This window comes from Sceloporus occidentalis, unplaced genomic scaffold, assembly GCF_023333645.1.
Source record: "Sceloporus occidentalis isolate IW3139 unplaced genomic scaffold, rSceOcc1.0.p SCAF_9, whole genome shotgun sequence".
Classification (NCBI taxonomy): domain Eukaryota; kingdom Metazoa; phylum Chordata; class Lepidosauria; order Squamata; family Phrynosomatidae; genus Sceloporus; species Sceloporus occidentalis.
This window is the reverse complement of record NW_028316989.1, coordinates 24593315-24613527: the sequence shown is the minus strand read 5'-3', so window position 1 is coordinate 24613527 and position 20213 is coordinate 24593315. Positions and strand designations below refer to the sequence as shown.

At 46.6% G+C, this 20213-nt stretch overlaps 1 protein-coding gene across 1 annotated transcript in view; it reads left to right on the top strand.

Moving 5' to 3' along the window:
• Positions 1–20213, top strand: part of DCPS (decapping enzyme, scavenger) — a 68595-nt gene that overhangs the window by 18685 nt on the left and 29697 nt on the right. The window lies entirely within an intron of this gene.

Below are 20213 nucleotides of genomic sequence, written 5' to 3'. Positions count from 1 at the left end.
AGCAGTTACTACTTGAAATAGACTTTTTGTCTCGCTCATATATCCTCTCAACCAATTTCTTATTTAAGAGAAAATCCAGGGCAGATTGAAAATTTTGTCCTGTTACAGACTGCCAAAATAAAGCTGCTTCGGATCTCTTTGGAGGTATGCTATTTAAATGATGCATGGGTCCTAAGAGTCCGGAGGTCGCGCCAAAGCCACACTCCATTCGTAAGCACTGAAGTGCGGCTTTGGTGCAGCTTCCGGATTCTTCGGATGCATGCATAATTTAAACAGCATACCTCCAAAGAGACCCGGAGCAGCTTTATTTTGGCGGTCTGTAACAGGCCTTAGAAATGCTGATTTAAACCACACTGGAGATCTGTAGCTCATTTTTTCGAATAAGAAGCAAGCAAAGTCTGCTGCTAGCATTAGACTGATACATACATTTTAAAAATCATGCTGAACAATACATCAGTAAATGTCAGATCCATTAAACAACATGGTTCTTAATAACATTTAACCTGTGTGAGTCCATTTGTTTGACTTAACATCTGGTTTCTTTCAGGGTCTGTAACACTTCCTTGTTATGACAGCATCCATTTTGTGAACAGTAGGCACAGTTTCCAACAAGAGGCAATCTAATCCATTTCAGCCAGAGAAACTAGGTGGCTAATGCTTTGCAAAAATCAGGTGCGTGTGAATATGGGAATCCCATTACAGTGGATTTAAGTAAGCAGCTGTACACAGCTGCATGCAATTTTGCCATGCCATTGTGCACTTAAAGGATCCTGACTTGGGGGGAAACCCACCCACCCCACACACACACCCTGGGCAGGACCTGAAGGAAACACGCTGGTTATCCTAATCTGGTTCTATCATATCTCCGTCTAGCACAGAGAACAAAAAGAAAACAATGGTCTTGGGGGAAAGTTAAATTTATTCATTATTAAAGAACAGTAACCACACAAAGAGGAGACAGCTCTGTGCATGATGTGTAGGTGCAAATTTGGGGGGGCGGGGATGGGGAGAAATGGAAATACATTTTATAGTAGGGAGAAACTGAGATCAGGGGACGATGTGCTGCTTAGGGGCAAAACATGAGCAGAAGGGGCGGCTTGAAGCCACCCCTTCCAAAGGCAGATTGGGGATGTGGCAAACACACGCCATGGCCCCAATCTGCCTTGAAGCCAGATGAAAAGAGAGCAGCAAAGATCTGCTTCTTTTATGGCCGGGAAAAGGGTGGCTTTTCCCGCCCCGCTGCAGCCCTGTGACAGCTTCAAGCTGCTCCGGCTGCATGCAGTATATAAATGCCACACCACCAGAGTGCCTTGAAGCCAGCCATGTCTGGGTAGCCTTCCAACCTCCGGGCTACTTTAGGGTGGCGTGGAAGTATGTGGCGTATGAATGCCACACTCCCAAGCTGCCTGGATGGGGCTATCTGTTTCGGCTCTTACTTAGCCTACTCTTCCTTTGCTAAGTCTTTGGCAGGCAACTCCAAAGGACCCTGCACTGGAGATGGGGACATTTTGATCTTTCAGCTGTTTTGGACTTTGTCTCCCTAGAAGCTCCAGCTTGGACTGGAAGCTACTGGTTAACATTGAGCAAGTCACATGCTCTCAGCCTCCTGGGAAGGCAATCAAATGCATTCTTTGAATTCATTTTCATTCAGCCTAGAGGAACAGCAATAGCAACAATAGCAGTTTCATTTATATACTACTTCATACCACACTAAGCAATCTCTAAGCAGTTTACAACTGTAAGCTAATTGCCCCCAACAAGTTGGGTTCTCATTTTAGCATGAAGGATGCCAGGCCAGGCTGAATCGACCCTGGCTGAGATTGAACTCATAACCTTGTGGTTTGTGAGTGAGTGGCTGCAGTACTGGTGAGATGCAAGGATGAGGACATGAATAACTAAATTAAAGATGCTTACTATTTTTTAGAATCTCAACATAAACTCCCAACATTTGATGAAATAATATAATTTGGTTATGCACAGAAGGTTTGTTTGGGGAAGCTCTCTTTCGTGAAAACTTAGCATTAAAAAAAAAAGCTGAGCTTCATAATAATCAATAGGTTGGAATGGGCCATCTGGTCCAACAGGCCCTATTCCTTAAATGTAGTCCTTTAGTGCCAGAAATCCAGAGGTAAAGGTGCCCCTACAGTTGGCTCCCTATTATCACTCTCTGCTTGAAGACTTCCCATGACTGCCAGCATTCTAAATAACTTCATGTTCTAATTGCTCTGATCATTCAGAGGGTTCTCCTAACATTCAGTTTAAATCTGCTTCCTCTTCCTTAAGCCTGTATATGAGTCTTCCATCTTGGGCAGTAGAGAATTCACTTTTGCCCGGTATCTGAAGTATGCCAGCATGTCTCAGGTGGCAGATGCTTGGAACAGCAGTGGCAACCTCCTGGCCTTCCCCTCTCTTGAAGAACAGTGCTCTGTGTATGCACCACATTGTCTGTTCTCTACCTCCTTAACTGACCTGGCATCCTAACCGTTGCCAGAATGAATCCCTTGCAGTGTTGGTGTTGATCCCCTACTTGAGCTATCCAACGTCGTGGAGCTGTAGGTTTTTCCCAGTGTGGCAAGTACTGATACTATATTTATGCCATTCTCTGTTTCGTTATTTCCTGGAAACTTGCCGTGATCCAGCAGCTGTTGGCTTGTGGACTGGCACCAGTCTGTAGACTACCATTTTGAGTAGTGCTGTGCTTGTTTATCTGACTTCTGTAAATAGATCTGGGAGTGGGATGCCCTCTTGTCATTTTCTTGAGACATAAAAACGTATTGGGCTTGCCCTACTTATTTAAGTGGCTCCTGGCTAAATAGATAGAAATGTTGGGGGCGGACTTTTAGTTATGGGCACATGAGGACACTGGTGTATGTAAAGCCTTTGCAGTTGTTAGCAAAATCACTCCAATATCTGTAGTTGGAATGCGCCTGATTTAGGCTTGGCTGGCCAGGACTGCATAAAGCAAAATTCTTGTCTGTACATAGTCTCTGTGGAAATCATACATGTTAATTAATGGTCTTGGGATGTTTTTGCGGTTGATGATGAAAAGGCTTGGAAAAGCCATAATCAAACAAACCAGCCTGTCTGACTTTCACTGTGTGCAGTATTCCTGGACAGGAATGCCATGCACTGTACTTATTCCAGTTTACTCACCAATGCCCATGATCTAAATTTATATCAGATGGCTTGAAGCTACACTTTCCAACCAACCTGAGCTGCTGAGCTGAGCCAAAAGTGGCAGGCCTCATAGTGCCATTTTTTTCTTTTTCTGTCTGGTAATTAAACAGAGGGAAAGAGAAAAGAGGAAGGCAAGCAGAGTTGCTATAATTATTGTAGGGAGGGGATGTATAACTATCTGTATTGCAGCTCATCTCCCCCCCCCCCACACCATTGCTTTTGAAACTTAATCTCTGCCTTCTCAGGATGGGGACTATTACTTATTATTTCAGAATGTGATGGCACACTAGTTTGTCTATTCAAACTAAGAATGGCAAGAGCCAAGAGCAGGAAAAACAAAGAAGATCCAGGTTTGAATCCCTATTCACTTCTGGAGTTTACTGAACAGTGGTGGACCATACTCTCTCTCAGCCTAATCTGCCTCACAGGGTTGGATGGGTATAAACTAGTAGCCTGTATTCATTGGAAGAAGTGTGGAATAAAAATATAGTAAAAATTAATGTTATGTAATTTAACACGCATGCCTCTTTGGTCTTGTTGTCAGTTTCCTCAAATAGGCTTTGCAAGTTTTAAAAATACTCCTCAAACCTGCAAACCAAAAGTGGCAGTAGGCATTAAGAATGATATAAGGTTGTTGCTAAAATTAGCACCATTGTGTCCACTTTTCATCTGATGGCTTGTTATGTCCCGCAAACCCATAGGTTTTCCATCCAAGTGGAATGTAGTTAGAATGAATGTAATGCATTCAATGTTCACAGTCCTTTACTGAGTGTAAGAGGATTGGCCTCTGCCCCAAGAAGCTTACAGAGGAAAGGAAAGCAGCAAAGGAAGAAAGGAAGGTGGTTTCACACTGCTGTTCTGGGAGATCGTTCCTGGCCCAAAGACAGCATGAGAAAAGATGTGAAGTTTTTTGATGAAGCAGGAGACCTTTGGATAGATGGGAGTGGTGGAGTGAAGATGTTAGGAATGAAGCAGGATGCCAGAGAAGAGAGGCTGAGGCCAGAGGCAAGGTTCTTGGTGGCTTTGATGCCAAGGACAAGGTCATTAATATCAGATAGTATACAGGGCACAAAGGGGAGAGACAGAAACCATGGATTTTGGTGACGAATGATGCAGCATCCAGCCTGAGAACATCTATTTCCAGAACTACAAGACAGAGAAGAATTCAAGAATTTAGCCATGTCAGCCTGGAAAATCAGTATGTAAAAGGATCTTGGAGCACCTTTGAGACTAACTGCAAGAAAGAAGCTGGGAGCATGAGCTTTTATAGACTTGAACTGAGGTAAGAATTCAGCTCAGTCTGCACAAATGCCACAGAGTGAAATAATGGAGTGGACTGTGCCATTTCCTGTTGCAAACAACGGTGGTTTTTTCAAATGCCTCCCTATGTTTTCTTTTTAAAATGTCATTTCTATAAGTTCATCAGAAAGACTTGTTGTGGCCTATCCTGTCTCTGTTGTACTGTGTTTTTTTTTTTACCTTACAGCAAATTTTGTGTAGAGCTGTACATTGTGTACATTAGCAGACGCACAGAATGATTGTCCTTCCTTACTCAGAGGCAGAAACTGTATACTCTGTTTGGCTGCCCTAGGACTCTGCCACAAAGAACTTGGTCTTCCTTGTTTAAGCATGGCATATTAAAACTGCCTTGCAGTGAACAGGGAGCCAGGTTTTGGCTTTCAGCCTTCCTTCATACCAAATAATGTGTGACCTGTGGCTGTGAGATTCTCTTCTTTGAACATGTGACTGCTAAGAATAGCTAAAAACTGGACCAGGTTGCCTTTGTGGATCTGTGGCTACTTTTTAAAATGTTATTAGGGTTTTCCTGTGAATTGTTTTAAACTTGCTTTTGGCATGAATGAAAAAGTGCAGCCCTGCTAAGATAACTCCAGTCCTGTCACGTGTAAGAAAAATAATAATGAAATTCTGGTTTTAAAAGAAATTGTTATTAACCTTAATTACAATTTATTGTAAAACCAGATATTTGATGTTCTTGTGTCCCTTCAAGTTGCTTCCAGCTTATGACAACCTTAAGGCAAACCTGTCATGGGGTTTTCTTGGCAAGTTTCTTCAGAGGGGATTTGCCATTGCTGTCCATTATTCACATGCATATACAGTGCACCTGCGTCATACGCGGGCACCTTTTACGGGGCTTTCAGCTTGCGCTGAAAGCTGAGCACCGGGAGAATGGCCCATGGCATGTGTCATGCACAAGCCCCGTTCTATCTAATGGGGCTCGAGCATACACACTATTTGCCTTACGCAGGGAGGGTCTGGAATGGATATCCCGCTTAAGGCAAGGGCACACTGTACAGTTTATTACCACATGGAAATCTTGGCTATACTGCCCCATGGAGACAAGAATATGGAGAAGGGAGAAAATTTTGAATCGGGGCATAGGGCAGCTTCCCACAACCTGAAGCCATTGAAATATGTAGGGTAACAACTCCCACCATCCCCAAATAGAGACAGGAATAATTGGCATTTTGGGAAAATGGAGGCTAATGCAGGAATATACAGTCAAAGCACTCCTGACAGAGGGCCATCCAGTCCCTGTTTAAACTGAATAAACTGTATAAACTGAACAAATAGGGTGATAGTATGTAGCCTTGCCTGACCCCTTTACCAACTGGGAACCACTCTGTTTCTCCGAATTCAGTCTGACAATGTCATCTTAAAGATTAACAGGTTGTTGCTTTTGTTGTTTCTGTCTAACACAGCTCCATACTAAAAGCTTGAGAAGGGCCACATGTAAGTTTTTTACAAGGTGTGTGAATGAGTTTTATCTGAAATTCCCCGATTATTTTTCCAGAATGAGTGCAGCCATTACTTGCATCTGTTTAAAAATGAATCAACTGGCTTTTCCAGAGACAGATATAGAAATTTTCCATTTACTGCATTTACATTTTATAGGCTAGTAGTGCAAGTTGGAACAAGGCTAATTGTATTTCAGATTTAGAAGAGCTTAAATGGGATGGAAAGCCTTCACCACCTTGTCTGTTGTTTCCTTGTTGTTTTAATGTTTTAGTTGGCTTATTCTTCCTGAGGTCAGAACAATCAGATTCTGGTAGTAAAAGCCTACATCCCCTTTCCATGGATAGTTCATGCCAGGAATTTAAATCTAAAATTAAACAGGCCCAGATTTTGAGACTGGCTACTGTAAACTCGCCCTTCAGAAAGAGGCAGTGCCCCTGGCAGCCGCAAGGTCAGTCACAGGGGACCTTCCAACAAGACAGGCAACCTCAGCAGCAGGGCTCCCAAAGACACCAGTACCCTTCTCAGTCCTCCTCCTCCTCTGGCCGTCACAACTTTCCTTCCCGGTACCGAAAGTCCCGACAGCAGGATACCGACCAGGGGAAGAAGAGAGCCTGAAGGGTTGCAGCGTGCTTTGTCTCTCCTTCTCTTTTCTTTTTGGACATTTTAAGGCCCTTTGTCACCACCTGGGCCTCCATTACAACGGACTCGTGGGTCCTCAACATCGTCCGTAGGGGTTATGCCCTCGAGTTCCAAGAGCTCCCCCCAACCGGAGCCTTCATGTCCACTCACCCCTTGGACACCCTTCTCGACGAAGTGCGCACTTTGCTGGACAAGGGGGCAATCTCCCCTTTATCGCCCGAACAATGCTCCAGGGCTTTTTTCTCCAGGTACTTCACGGTACCGAAGGCGGATGGGGGCATCAGACCCATCTTGGACTTGAGGGAGTTGAACCTTTTCCTTGAATACCGCCGGTTCCGGATGGTAACCTTGGCTTCTATTCTGCCGCTTCTCCACCAGGGCCTGTGGTTTGCGATGGTCGACTTGAAGGATGCCTACTTCCACATCGGAATTTGGGAGTCCCACTGGAGATTCCTTGCCTTCGCCGTCGGCTCCACCGCGTACCACTACAACGTCCTCCCCTTTGGCCTTGCCACGGCTCCGAGGGTCTTCACGAAGTGCATGGCACCGGTGGTGGCATACTTTCATCAGAAGGGCTACAGAGTCTTCCCGTACCTGGACGACTGGTTGTTTGCCGCCGACTCACAGGAGGAGCTCCGAGAGGCAGTCTCATTCGCCTTGCACCTTTTGGACTCCCTTGGACTGGTCGTCAACGAAAAGAAGTCTCACTTCACTCCGACCAGACAGGCCAAGTTCATCGGAGCCATCCTCGACTCCGAAAGATGCTCCGCCTTTCTCCCTCCGGACCGTTTCCAGGCGTTGGTGGCATTGCTGAGGCCTTGCATCTCTCACAGAAGGGTGAGGGCCAGAGACATCCAAGTGGCTCTGGGCCACATGGCGTCAACGACGTTCGTGACACCGTGGGCAAGGCTTCGCCTCCAACCACTGCAGTCCTGGTTCCTCTCAGCCTTCTCTCTGATGGAGGACCAAGTGGCTCACGGTACCGAGACCGGTGGCCGCTTCACTGAGATGGTGACTGGACGGCCGCAATGTCTGCATCAGGATGCCCTTTCATCAACCTCAGCCACAATTGACTTTGACAACCGATGCTTCCCTGGAAGGCTGGGGTGCCCACCTGCTCGACCTGGTTGTCAAGGACAGATGGTCGACCCGGGACAAGCATTTCCACATCAGTGCCTTGGAGATGCTCGCAGTCGAAAAGGCTTTGAGGGCATTCGAATTCGCTGTCGCAGGCAAGGTGGTCCTCCTGAGGACAGACAACACCACCATGATGTATTACATCAACAAGCAGGGAGGCACCAGATCCAAGACTCTGCTCGAGATTACTCTTCGCATTTGGGACTGGTGCATCCAGAGACAGGAGCTCCTCCAGGTGATTCACCTTCCAGGAGAGGACAACGAGTTGGCGGACCGCCTAAGCAGATCCCCTTCGGTGTGCCACGAGTGGAGGCTCCACCCGGAGACGGTCAGCGACCTGTTCGATCGGTGGGGAACCCCCCAAGTCGACCTCTTCGCGACCGTATGGAACAGCCACTGTCCCCAGTTCTGCTCCAGGAGGCGAATGGACAGATCCCTCGGAGACGCGTTCGCCTACCCTTGGTCGGGAGAGCTGCTCTACGCCTTCCTTCCCTTCCCTCTCGTCATCAAGGTGGTGTCCAAGATGACAACAGACCATTCGGATGCGATCCTGATCACTCCGTGGTGGCCGAGACAGCCCTGGTTCGCATCCCTTCTCCACCTCTCCAAGGGTTGCTTCCTCCGCCTTGACTTCCGTCCCGACCTGCTGTCGATCCAGGACGGCCGGATTCTGCACCTGGACATCGAGACCCTGCCGCTTGTGGCCTGGAGAATCCAGTCCTAGCCTCACTGCCGGACGCGGTGAGGACGGTGATCCTGGCTGCGCAGAAGCCATCCACCCAGCGGTCCTATGCCCTGAAGTGGAGGAGGTTTAGCCTCTTCCTTGATCGAAAGGGCTTGTCTCCTGCTCAAGTTTCCACTCCGGTGGTGCTGGAGTTTTTGATGGCACTGTTGGATGAGGGGTTGTGCCTCACATCCATCAAGTGCTACCTCTCTGCCATTTGTTCCAGGTACCAATTTGAGGGTAGGGCTTCCTTCTTTAGGGACCCCTTGGTGAAGGGGTTCCTGAAGGGTTGTTCCAACCTGCACCCTCCTGTGTCGGTACCGGCGCCGGCTTGGAGCTTGGAGGCAGTGCTGGCCGCCCTCCAATCCAAGCCCTTTGAACTGATGGCCACAGCGGACTTGAGACTACTGACTTGGAAAACCGCTTTTCTTGTGGCCATCACCTCTGCCCGCCGTGCGGGCGAACTCTGTGCCTTGCGGAGGGACCGGCCCTTCCTGAGGTTTCACAAGGACAAAGTGGTCCTCCGGACAGACATTACTTTTTTGCCTAAGGTTGTGTCTGCTTTCCACATGTGCCAGGACATTGTGTTGCCTACTCTCGCTTCCAATCCGACTTTGGATGTGGAGCGAAGCCTGCACTCTCTTGATGTCAGGAGAGCGCTGGCGTTTTACCTGGACAGAACTGCTGCCTCCAGTCGGTCCGAGAGACTTTTCCAATGCTACTCGGAACCGAAGAAGGGGTTGCCCGTGTCTGCGCAGAGGTTTTCCAAATGGGTGGCTGGTACCATCCACCTCTGCTATGAACTGTTGGGCAAACCTCTCCCTGGCAGAGTTCGGTCCCACTCCACAAGAGCAGTGTCAGCATCCTCTGCATTCCTGTCGGGCATTCCCTTGGAGGATGTCTGTAAGGCTGCTGTCTGGTCCCAGCCATTGACTTTTATAAAGCACTATAGGCTGGACACCAGAGCCATCTGAGACGCAGCTTTCGGGAGGGCTGTATTGGTTTCAGGGTTGCATTGATTGCACTACTGATGGCTTGTGTTTTCAGTATTTATGTACATAATGCCACTGTTTTACATTCTGTTGAATGATGATTTGCACAATTCCAATGGGATTGGTCTTGCATGACCTTTGATTCCCTTCTCAGGTTTTCCAATGTTATTGCTGTGTTGAGTTTTTGTGCATGAACAAAAGACTGACTCTTTTTATGGTTCAAGGTGTTTATTGTTGCAATAAATATACCCTTGGTTTACCATAACTTTGGTTTCAGGACACTCCCTCTGCCGCATACCTAAGCTTGTCAGTCTAAACCCATTTGTATGATTTGCAGAGACCACAAAGAAGGACAGGTTGCTTACCTGTAACAGTATTTCTTCGAGTGGTCATCTGCGAATACATACAAATCCCACCCGTCCATCCCCTCAGTGTCCTGCTCCTATTGGCTCTTTCCATCACCTGCTTGGCGGAAAAATTGCGGAACTGGGGAAAGAGCGGGAAGGCAGGGGCCTTATAATGAGTGGGCGGAGTTACCGCCAAAAAGTTTCTATATGTTGCAAAGTAAACTTTGCCCAGTGATTCCAGAAGTTTCTGAACAGCACTGCGCAGGCGCAGTGAAACCCATTTGTATGTATTTGCAGATGACCACTCGAAGCAATACTGTTACAGGTAAGCAACCTGTCCTCCTTCAATGCCAACCAACATCGAACATGATCGGCCTTGATGCTCTGTCACTACTGATACCAAGCGTGATTGGCCTCGACACTCTGCTGCTGCAGCCTCTGTCCAGGACTTGAGAGTCCACATCTTATTGGACTCGGACAAAGGTGCTGTCGATCCTGAGTTGCCAATCCTCACTCCCCACCTGGGGATTTGAGTTCGTCTCTGAAGACCAAACGTTGTCAATCCCTGATGTCTGTTCCGAGTACGGGGCTTTCTGGAGATTTCCAGGAGCCTTTGTTCGAGGACAACCCAGACTTCTTTTATGACAGTGAGACTGACAGGTCAATCCCGAAGTTGTCTGCTGTCACTTTGCTGCTACCAGGTCTGGTCTGGGCTGCTGTTGCCTCCAAGTCCAGTTCGACTGTGAGCATGCAAGCACAGGGAGAGATCCCCGTCTCCATTACTAGAGCAAAAAGAGACTGTTGCCCATGTTTCACAGATTTGGCGTCTGTCGAATTGGATGCCGAGGCCACCCATTTCCCTCAAGAGTTGACACGCTTGGGTCCCTCTTCTCCAACAGACGATGTTTGTTCTTTTTCTGAACATGTGATCTGCATGGTGAACGCCCTTGAACTCGAGGTCACCCATTTGGATGATGAGGCGCTGGATCCGATTGAGAGGTGAATCCATGGTAAGGTGCCCACTTCTGCTTCAATATCATTTCTTCCTTCCTTCAAACGTATCACAAAATGGTCATGGGACACTCCTGCTTCTGTGACTTCAACTTCAAAGCAAACCGAGAACCTTTATAGGATTTATCCGTCCGGTCCTTCTTGGTTAAGCCCAACTCAGTAATTGTAGAGGGATCTACAGACCACATTCACTCCGAAGACCTCCACATCTCTGACTGATCGTGAGGGCAAGAAAGTGGATGGCCTCGCAAGAAAGGTTTACGCCGTCAACATTCTGGACATGAAAGTTGCGAACTTTACAGCTTGCATGGGTGCTTACCAGCATCACCTCATGAAGCGATTCTTGCCCTCAATTGATGATCTTCCGGAGGAGAAGTGACCATTGGGGATTCTGCTGAGAAATGAATCCCATGCTGTCAGCAGCCTACTGGCATTCGGCAGATTGTGCAGCCAAGTCCTTATCTACATCGATTACCCTCTGATGGCACACATGGCTTTGAGCATCCGATTTGACTCCGCATGCCAAAACTGCTATAGACGACACCAGGAGCCCTGTTGGTACAGTGGTTAAATGCCTGTACTGCAGCCACTCACTCAAAACCACAAGGTTGCGAGTTCAGTACCAAGCTTGACTCAGGTTTGCATCCTTCCAAGGAGGTCGCTAAAATGAGTACCCAGATTGTTGGGAGCAAATTAGCTTACAGTTGTAAACCGCTTCTCCAGGGGTAGGCAACCTTTTTGAGCCAGGGGCCGGGTTGCTGTCCCTCAGACAACTGGGGGGCCGAAGCTGGGGGGGAGCTTCCACCCTCCGGGGGCGGAGCTGTATGCCGGGGCGGAGCTTTCGGCCGAAGGGAAGGGCTTGGGCACCGTCCCAGGCCCTTCCCTTCGGCTCTTCCTTTTGGCCAAAAGGGCTCCAAGAGGCCCTTTCGGCCGAAGGGGAGGGAGGCCGAAGGGAAGGGCTTGGGCACCCGTCCCAGGCCCTTCCCTTCTGCCGAAAGGGCTCCAAGGGGCCCTTTCGGCCAAAGGGAAGGGCTTGGGCAGGCCGCTTCCTGGGCTCCTCCACGGCCCTTGCGGCCCCAGGCGTCTCTCTCTGGAGGGAGGCCTGGGGTCGCATGGGCTGAGAAGGAACCCGTGGAAATGGCCTGCCGCCTCCGCGGGCTCCCCCACGGCCCTTGTGGCCCCAGGCCTCTCTCTCCGGAGGGAGGCCTGGGGCTGCAAGGGCCGAGAAGGAGCCCATGGAAGCGGCCTGCCGCCTCCGTGGGCTCCCCCACGGCCCTTGCGGCCCCAGGCCTCTCTGCATTAGGGATATGCCATCCCTAAGCGGCGGTGGCCTCGGCGGCGGTCTAGGCAGCAGTGGCAGGACCGGACTGAGGCCGGTCCTGCTGTCTTGCCGGGCCGGGGGTTGCCGGCCCCTGGCTTAGACACTGCTTAGATGGTATGAAGCGGTATATAAATGAAGCTTGTTTGTTTGTTTGTTTTTGTATTCAATAAGGAAACCAAATGGATGTCTAAATTATAAATATAGGATGAAGGCTGCTGCAAAAAAGCATGGAATGCCCTCGTCTAGTTTCCATTCGTCCTCTCATTGTCTGTGCTTTAGGAGGTCAGTGCCCATGGTATGGGACCCAACAGTGGTAATTTCAACAGCCGCATGATTGCCCATACCAGCAACAAGAACAAGGTTGGCAGCGGTACCCATTCAAATTTTCCTCTTCTTCTGGCCGCTGCCAGCAACAGCCATGGTATCGGAAGGGCTTTCGCAAATTCGATACCGACCAGAGTAAGAAGAGGATTTGAAGGCCTACCAAGTACTCCGTCAGCCCCCATCTCTCCTTTTCTAATGACTTAAGACCCTTTTTCAACATCTGGGCCATGGTCCTTGGCATCTTCTGCAGTGGCTATGCCCTTGAGTTTGAAGAGCTTCTGGTCACCAGAGCTGTTGTTTCCACACACACCCCAGACACCCTCCTTGATGAAGTATGCACCCTCTTGCAGAAGGGTGCTATATCACTCTTGGACCCTTCTCAGACTCGTTCTTGTTATTTTTCTTGGTACTTTATTCTCCCAAAGACTGATGGGGGCCCAGGCCCATCTTGGACCTTCATTTTCTCATTGTCTATCTAATTTGCCATCGTTTTTGTAGGTTGCCTGTGTTTTGCCCCTGTTGCAGCAGGACCTCTGGTTCACTACCATCAACCTGAAAGATGCGTATTTCCACATTTCAATACACGAGAATCGCAGGAGGTTCCTGTCCTTTGCCGTTGGGACCGAGATGTACCACTACAATGTACTTCCCTTCGGCCTGTCTACGGCACAGAGAGTCTTCACCAAGGGCACTCTCACTTTACCTGGATAGAACTTTGGGTTTGAGGTGCTCCAAGAGACTGTTTGTCTGCTGCCTGGAGGCCAAGAAGGGACTACCTGTGACTGCGCAGAGGTTTTCCAAATGGGTAGCCGGTCGGGTTTGGGCCCATGCAACTGCTTTTTTGACTGGGGTGCCCTTGGAGGATGTCTGCAAAGGTGCTGCCTGGTTCCAGCTGTTGATATTCATGAAGCACTACAGGCTGGACACCAGGGCCAGGCAGGATGCAGCTTTGGGGAGGACAGTGTTACTTTCTGGGTTACACTGAAATTTGTGTTTGCATTCAAAGTTCATTGTTATTGTGTGATTTACATTGAAGTTTGTCTTTGCACTCATATTCTGACTGTACTGATTTTGCTTTTCACAGTACTTGACTCTATGACTTTATCATTGATATTCTTGCATTATGATTATGCACTTGCACTCTATGAGTGACTTTGACTTTGCTTTGATGATTGATTCATTCACTACATATGATTCAAATATACTTTGCACCCATGTCATACGCGGGTGCAATATACGCGCCAGAAGAAACAGCACTGCACACCGGAAAGATTAATGATCTGCGTGTTTGTGGTGTGCGCACACCACTGCCCCAGCAACACAAACACAAGCCCAATTATTTTTAATGGGGATCGAGCATACATGGAATTTCCCTTACACGGGGGGGGGGGGGGGAGAGGGTTTGGAACGGATCCCCTGCATAAGGGAAGGGACCACTGTATACTGTTTTTGAATCCTTTGCTTGAAACCAAAGACTTTGACACTGTTTTGTGATTGAAACTTTACTTAAAGCCAAGGTACGTGTATTTAGCACCGTGTTTGTAACAAATGCAAAATGCAATAACTAATACAAGTACAGTTGCACATGAGTTCATAACTTTATTGTTGTTTAATAAATACAACTTGTTCGAGTTTTACCATTGGTGTCATGACACTCCCTCCACTGACCAAAGCTTGTCAGTCTAACCTATTTGTGTGATTCGCAGAGACCCATGAAGGAGGACAGGTTGCATACCTGTAACGGTATTTCTTCGAGTGGTCATCTGCGAATTCACACAAATCCCACCCATCCTCCCCTCACTTGTTTATACTCCTTCTGTTGCTATTATGCAGCATACATTTCGGAACTGAGGAAACAGCGGGAGTGCAAGGGGCTTTATATAGAGTGGGCAGAACTACCACCAAAAAGTTGCAAAGTTAACCCAGAGGGTTCTGAGCTGTACTGCACAGACGCAGAAGAAACCCATTTGTGTGATTTCGCAGGTGACCACTTGAAGAAATACCATTACAGGTAAGCAACCTAGCCATACCCCACTCACTTCCATATCAGCATTCTCTTAAGATGCCAACCACAGATGCTGGCGAAACATCATTAATAAACTCTTCTAGAACATGGCCACATAGCCCGAAAAAAACCACAAAAAATTACCAAAAAGTAACTCAATGTTTCACTTTTCTTTCTCTATTCCCCTCTCAAAAATGTTGCTTATGTGACCCAGCCTTGCTAAAGCTAAGCAAGTCTTGACCTGATCAGTTACCTATATGGGAAATGGCCTGAGAACTGCATGTCAGGTCACCTTTGAGTGAATTCTGAGGTGGCAAGCATAGGCTATAAACAAAGCAAGCTAGCATTTTTACGTCTCCTCGGTTCCTCTGGCCTCTTGGGTCCTGATTATTTTGCAGCCTAGAGTCAATGTTTTGCAGTTGGAAATCTGAGGGGTCGCTCACACGTGGGTTATTTGCCCCTTGACTTTGGCCTCGCTAATAGGAGGCAGCTGTGAAGAAAGATCTAGATGTTCTCTCTCCAGACCATGGTCCCTTGCCAGCACAGCCTGGTGGTGTCTTAATGAGAATATAACAACATCCAGATTGGCAGCGGCCTCCCATCCATGATAGTTCAGTGTTCTGTCCAAGCTGCCCTTAGGGATACTGGAAGCATCTGCATGAGTAACTAGTTCAGCCTGCAGACAAACTGATGAGGAGAAGCAAAGTAGATGAATTTCAGCATTGAAATAAAAGTAACGAAGGGCTTTCTCTTTTTCCGGTGTGAGTGAAACCTGGGAGTGTAATTACAGCGCGCCCGCGCCATACGCGAGCACGCCATACGCGGCCTTGAGCATACGCGCTCAAGCCGCAGGGCATGCGCGGGGAGGAAGGGGCGGCGCGTCCCATTCAATTGAATGGGCGCGCACGCCCATTGCGCCCCGCGCGCTCCCGCGCCGCTGCGCACAAGCCCCATTGTTTCCAATGGGGCTCAAGCATAGGCAGAATTTGCCTTATGCGGTGGGATCCGGAACAGATCCCCCGCGTAAGGCAAGGACGGACTGTACTTGGGGAGAGAGGTGTAATAAATAGATACTGAACCAGGATGGATGCAACAACACTTCTGTCCTTCCTGCTATGTTTACATTAATTATGAATTTATTAAATATGAATAGATGCATTCTACCTGACATCCATTTTTTCCATCCTTCATTCAATCCTGAGGGGTCGCTCCTGGGAACAGTACTTAACTCTTTATGACTTAACTTTTCCTCCTTATACTAAACTGTTCTGGAAAACCAGCAGAAAACTAAAAAGATTTCTGTAAAACACCTTTTCTTTCTTTTACCCATCCCAACGCTGTAGAATCATAGAATCGTAGAGTTGGAAGAGACCGCAAGGGCCATCCAGTCCAACCCCCTGCCATGCAGGAAATCCAAATCAAAGCATCTATCCAGCCTCTGTTTAAAGACCTCCAAGGAGGGAGATTCCACTACACTCTGAGGGAGTTTGTTCCACTGTCGGACAGCCCTTACTGTCAGGAAGTTCTTCCTAATCTCTGAAGTGGACACAGTGGGGGCATTGCCCTCCAAAATAAGAATTTTTCTCCTCCCCTCTGTAATTCCTTCATCCCCACATTTCTAGTATTGCAGTAACTGAAAACTCTAGTTGAGCATATAGATATAGAATTTAGGCTCTCAAAAGCGTTGCACAAAGTGTTCAAGGGGATGCAAAGACAGAAGAGATCTAGGTGTGAATGATTTTCAGTATCCTACTGCCTGCAGATTTGGGGGCTGAAGGAAAATTTCATTTGGTGGGGCAGGATTCTTCTTATGAGTAAGACCTGCAGGTAGAAATGGGAAATTTTGTTCATTTTGCATTTAATATGAACTATCAGATACACCCTTTGCAAACCGGTATATGGAATGGAATGCTGTTGTCTTTTAATATTTGCTGCTACTTTGAATTTTGTGATAGAAAGATCCGAATATAAATACATAGGGATTTATGTGGAGGCAGAATGTCGTGTTTCTGAATCTTCTCTATTTATTGTTAACACTTGCACAAGGCCTTCATGATAATTTTCAATTTGGTTTGCTAATTGGTAATATACTTTTATAATCCGCCAGCATCACAGTTTTGCCATAAAGACATCAGAGATCAGTACCTTGACAAATGCCTCTTAGCTTTTTGGGGAGAGGCCAGACTTTTCCCCACAGTAGAACATTCTTCCCAAAGAATGTTAAACTAAACATCCTTATCTGTCAAAATTTCCTCCCTGTTGTTGAGCTGTCAGAAAGATTAAATGCATGTCAAACATTTTGTTTCTTGGCTAAATGCCATTAACAAATAAGTCTTAATCTTGTTTCATACTTGACCCTTAATCTAAGATTTAAAAAAAGAAAGAAAAGAAATCCATTGGTAAAGAATAACAGAGTCAAATTAGATGCATTTTATATATTGAGTGACAGAAGCAAAGAATTCTGGGAGGAATGTCATGCATCTTAATAAGTTATTACATGGCAGCAGAGGATATTGCAGCCAAATTGCATCTACCTGTCAGAGGGCTGATGTGCTGATCTTATGTATCTGGGGTTTCATAGCAGCCCAGCTGTGGAAACCAGTGTGGAAGTCACAGTGAATTGTATTATTGCATTTTGGCTTCACAACGTGGCAGCAATTTCCAGTTGCCCCATGAGTAAAAGGCAGATATGGGCAATTGTATATTGCCCTTACTAGACAGAGAGCTTGCATCTAGAGTGTGGAGCATTCGGCATTGGTTTGCACCAAGGAGTCATGTCCTGAACAGAACCAAAAGAAGCAGAAGCAGCAGCAGCTTTTGTCAGTTCAGGCTGGCCTCCTGTCCATCGTGTCTGTTTCCATGTACTTTTGGGCATTTGGGGATCTCATTTGGGTCTTATTTGGCTCAACTGTTTCCTCTTGGACTGTGTTGCTTACATTAATTTTTATTCATTTTACATGTGAAAACCCCTCCCTTGGAAGTAGTCCTGTAAGTCCAGATTTTGTTGTTCATTTGCATGCTGCCATTGAAAAAGAATGTGTCAAGCAGTTTTTTTCACTAGGTTTCTCCCTTCCCACCCATTTTGTATTGGGAACCAAATGTCCTGAATTACTAGCATTCTTCACCATCTAGGATGGGAGAGGTCTTCTGAGAGGAGGGGTAACGTGAACATTGCATTCTGTCAATCACATTTCCCTTGTGAGGAACATGGATTAGTTACCCTCAACTGTTGCATCTTGAAAATGTAGGGCACATTTCCCCACATGGTTTTGGCTCTAAGTTCCTAAATCCATAGGTATTACATGTTAATGGTGATGGTGATGCTTAGCATTGTTTCCAGAATTATTAGCATTAACATTTCTACCCAGCTTTCTATAAATAATATTCTCAGCATGGCTAACATTGCTAAAAAAATATTATAATGAAACCAACTAAATCACCTCACTTGAAATGTATGGCTAATGTCACCCACTACACAATATATAGGGAACATAGTGGTCTGCACAATCCCCTAAGCCATAGATGGAAAATGCCTCCCTTCCAGTTATTTTTGTACTGGAACTCCTGTCCATTCACTATTGGTTCTGTTAGGGCTAATGGGTGTTGCTGGCCAACAAATATTTGGAGGGCTACATATTACCCTACACAATACACAAAAAGGAGACACAAAGGGTGCAGCAAGTATAGGACTATAGCATTAATTTCCCATGCAAGCAAAATCATGCTTAAAATTTGGCAGCATAGACTCCAGTCATATATGGAGAGAGAAATCCCGGAGGTACAATATGATTCAGGAAAGGAAGAGGCACTAGGGACCATATTGCAAACATACAATAGTTAATGTAGCACATTAAGGAATTCCAGAAGAAAATCATCATGTGCTTTATAGATCATAGGAAAGCATTTGACTGCATAAACCACAAAAAGCTATGGAACACTCTTAAAGACTTGGAAGAGACCAGGAATGGGAAGGGCAGCATTGAAAGAAATCTTATAGTGTAAAGATATGACTGAAAACCAAAGTTAGAATAGTCCAAGCTCTTGTATTCCCCACCACTGTGTACGGATGGGGGAGCTGGACACTGAAGAAAGTGGATAGGAACAAAACCAACTCATTTGCAATGTAAAGTCAAAGGCTTTCATGGCCGGCATCAATAGTTTTTTGTGGGGTTTTGGGGCTATGTGGCCATGTTCCAGAAACATGGCCACATAGCCTGAAAAACCCACAAAAAACAACTCATTTGCGATGTGGTATTAGAGAAGAGTGCTGGAAATGCCATGGGCGTTTTCAGACAAAAGAGATGGATTGTAGAACAGATCAAGCCTAAACTCTCCCTGGAAGCAAAGATGACAAAACTGAGGTTGTTGTATTTTGGCCACATCATGACTCATTAGAAAAAGACAATAATGCCGGGAATAGTAGAAGGTAGAAGAAAAAGAGAATGGCCACATGCCAGATGGCTAGCTTCAGTCAGGGAGGTCATGGGTCCAACTCTGCAGGACCTAAGTAGAGCAGAGGACTATAGTAGGGACTGGAGATGTCTCATCCACAAGGTTGCCGTGAGTCGGGGTCGACTCGAGGGCAGTTCACAACAATAACAACAACAAAAATACCCACCTCTGCTATAAGCCAAAGGCCAGAGCAATAGTTCACCAAATCCTCCTTTGGAGACCTGTCTTTGTAGTAGTGGCCAGAGGTTTCTATATTAAGAGGGAGGTGAAACCCTATCCCAAAATAGGTTCACCATACTGTCTGGAAGAAAACCCAGAATGATTTCACCACACCCTTACTTTGGAATCCATCTATCAGCACATTACCTTTGAGGAATGAGTGGAGAGGAGCCATAAAATGGTGCTTTCCAAACCCCTCTCAGCAAGATGTTCCAGAATGAGACTGAGGGTGTGTACTATGCTGACCTATTACATACAGTTTGATAGTCACTTTGTAGTTGCAAGAAGCAAGTCTTGCAGAATCTGTGGTGCTAATGCTTCTTTGTTGATCAAAAATGCTTATTCTGAATCTCATAGAATCAAAAAATGGAAGAGACCACAAAGGCCATTGAGTCCAACTCCCTGTCATGCAAGAACACAGAATCAAAGCACCCCCCCCCCCCAATAAATGGCCATCCAGCCTCCCTTTAAAAACCTCCGAAGAAGGAGACTCCACCACAGTCTCTTAGGAAGGAGTGTGTTCCACTGTTGAACAGCACAAATCTCTTTTCCTGGTGCTTGCATCCATTGTTCTGGGTCCTAGTCTCTGAAGCAGCAGAAAACAAACTTGCTTTCTCCTCAATATGACATACCTTCAAGTATTTAAAAAGGGCTATCATATCACCCCTCAACCTTCTCTTCTCCAGACTAAACACCCCCAGCTCCCTAAGTCTCTTCTCATAGGGCTGCATGGTTTCCAGACCCTTCACCATTTTAGTCGCCCTCCTTTGAATATGCTCCAGTTTCTGAACATCCTTTTAAATTGTGTTGCCCAGAACTGGACACAATATTCCAGGTGGGCCTGACCAGAGCAGAACAGAGTGGCACTATTACTTCCCTTGATGCAGCTTAGAATTGCGCTGGCTTTTTAAGCTGCCACATCATACTGTTGATCCATCTTCAGTGATTCTCCATGATGTCTGTCCAACATTTTAAAATAAACTGATTTTTAAAAGAAAATGTTTTATATTTTCCACTCGGAGGAATTGATTGTGAGTTAGCACAATGGTGGCTGACTTATTAACAGTTCTCGTTGTTGGCCTCAGTAGAGATTTTAAGGTGCGTTACA